Source organism: Marmota flaviventris, chromosome 9, assembly GCF_047511675.1.
Source record: "Marmota flaviventris isolate mMarFla1 chromosome 9, mMarFla1.hap1, whole genome shotgun sequence".
NCBI lineage: Eukaryota > Metazoa > Chordata > Mammalia > Rodentia > Sciuridae > Marmota > Marmota flaviventris.
Window position 1 is genome coordinate 94,824,903 of NC_092506.1, and position 2,815 is coordinate 94,827,717.

At 35.9% G+C, this 2,815-nt stretch overlaps 1 pseudogene; it reads right to left on the reverse strand.

Moving 5' to 3' along the window:
- Nucleotides 1–1,765: 1,765 nt before the first annotated feature.
- LOC114089010 (small nuclear ribonucleoprotein G pseudogene) lies at nt 1,766–1,992 on the reverse strand (annotated as a pseudogene).
- Nucleotides 1,993–2,815: the final 823 nt, after the last annotated feature.

A 2,815-nucleotide genomic window follows, 5' to 3' on the forward strand; every position in this document is an offset into this window, starting at 1 on the left:
GTCAACATGGGTCTTCTTACCAGTTCACATCTGTTTCTTGCATACAGCCACCTGCATCCCCTGCAGCCTCATTCAGGCAGCACCCAAAGCCCTCACACTTCTTTGTCCTCCCCACCTTTTCTCTAGCACCTTCAAAACTTACCTGTTCTGTGGGGTAATCCTTTCATCTCTCATTCTTTCATTTTTAAGAGAATAGTTAACTAACCTAGGGGACTGATCTGAGATAGAGAAAAATAAACAAACAAGAAAGACAGTCACTCAGGCTGTATCCTTGAGAGAAAGAGAAGTAATTTGATCAATGCCCATCTACATTACATAATCCCCTTATCCCGAAGTAGTTCTAATGAGAGAATCGTCTCAGATGTTACATATGCCGAACTTCAATGCTACTGATACAGAGAGCTAAAAGGGCTTCTCGAGATCCTCTGTATAGTCCCTTGTTCTATAGATGAGGAGACTTAGGACTAGAGAGTCACTTGTAAATTAATATCAGAGGCAAGCCAGAACTCATATCCCCTGAAGTCCAGTTCAGTTATCCTCTTCCTTCATGATGCACCAAGGATGAAGAGTTTGTCACAGGCCCAGTGGGGCTCACGTTCACTCCACCTGAGTTGTTTCCTCACTGGCAAGTCCTTACTTCAATACTGTCTATAAAAACATAAGGAAGCCTGTTATTATAGGAGGCATAAGTTAGAGGTGTCAGGAGCATGGGCTTTGGAGCCAGGCTCCTAATGGTCACACCTATAACTTACTCTCTTGAGACAAGTTAATTAATATTTCTGGGTCTCAGTGTCCCCATCTATAAAATGAATCCTCCTACAAGTCTTCTGTAGCAATAGTCCCAATAAGTGTTTGTTATTTTTGTGGCTCATATTACTCTAGTTGTAAGCAAATCCACACCATAGAGATGCCTGATAGAATTCTCTTCACTGGGCTGTGGAACAATAAATTAATTCATGAAAATCACTTATAGTGGTTGTCCAATGCAGAACAAGTATTTAATGAATGTAAGTTAGCATAATTAGAGTGAAGTTTCCAGGAAAAAAAAATGGAATGTTTTAAAAGCAAAGGCAATAAAATTAATTAATCTTCTAGAAGTCAAGTAGTTCCAACCCTTAATTAGCTAGAATTCTTCTCCTAACATACCTTCTTATGACAACAACACAAAGAAACACTGTTGCCAGGAGTTTAAAGATAATAAAACAATCCAATATAAATACCTAAAGTATTTTTAGCATCCCAATCTACTAAGCAGGCTGTCTGCATCTGCTATGCTTTACAATCAAAGCTTTACAATCAAATTCAGAATAATAATCTCTGTCTCCTTAAATCATGAGACCTCAAAGACAAAGAAGTCATAATAATTGCTATCGTTTGAGGACAGCTTGTCAAACAATGGGCAATGTGCTTAGTGCTTAACATACATTATGACCGAGTACATATCCATGCATTCATTTAATCCTCTTACTTGGGTTGTATTTTTACACCTAATTGACAGTTAGATACACACTTTACAGATAAGGAAGATGAAAAGTGGAAAAGAGAAGTAACTTCCAAACTTATACAATTGTTTATTGTGAGTAGGATTTGCTCACAAATTTTTTTATTCCAAATCCAGCAATCTGATCATCTGTTTATATTCTTTTATTTCTTTACCATTAAAAACTTTCTTTAACAAAAACTTTAACATAAAAGTGTATATGACTCAATTTTTATGTCATAGTAAAATAGGCCCTTTGGAGAGGGGACATGGGTTACTCTGCCATTATTTATAGTCCTTCCAAGCTTCTAACATGATAATGATATTTACTCCTGTTACCACCATTCCAATGTTGTTCTATTGCCCCCAAGTTCTTCCCACATTCATCTGTCATAAGATTCCTAAACAGACCAAATACCCACAATATTCCTTGGACATGTCTGCCACCATTTAATTCAGGGTTAACTTCTTGTTCATACCTTTTTCAACTCAGGAGGGTGAGCTTGGTTCATGTTGTCTACTCGAAAGCTCAGAGCTTCCCTGTTTATGTTCTTAATTTCCACTTACTAAGCAAGGAGTGATTCATCTTTTATTTTCAACCAGAAAACAACAGAGGTTTCTCCTTGATTCTTAATTATCTAGAAACTGGAGCAGATTAGATCTGCGAATCTATTTGCCAGTGTATGAATTCTTTTTCCCTACTGTGAGCAAGGAAAGCTGAGAGTTAACTGTGGACACTGGCTTGTAACTCCATCAACACAAGAACTGCACATATTCATTTCTGCTTCCTCAATAGAACCAAGAAGAAAAAACTTCTTCATGTTTATGGGAAAATAAATATTGAACAAACAAATAAGTATATAAATGTGCATATCAGCCTCTCTATCACACAGCTCTGTTTCAAAGAGAAAAGGTGTTCCAGGTGGAAAAACAGGAGGTATAGTAATAATAATCACTAATTAAAGTACTTTCTAGCTGTGTGATCATAAGTAAGTTGCTTGAACTCTGTGACTTTTGGTTTTCTCATTTGGAAATTGAAGAATTGCATATTGTATCATTCATATTGTTGGAAGAATTAAACTCTAAGAAATTCCAAAATTCCTGTTACATCATGACCCCTCAAAAATCTATTTTGTTTTTTCTTCTTCCTTATTTTTAAAAAAATTTCTCCATAAACCAACTGATTCCTTACATTGACAAATAGAATGTATCATTCACAAAGTCCTTTATAATCTACAGAGAATATCCTGGGCTATCTTTTTTGAACATCATGATAAACCCAAAAGATAAGAAGAATAGAATAAACTCATTTTATCTCAAGTTATAGTTGACAAA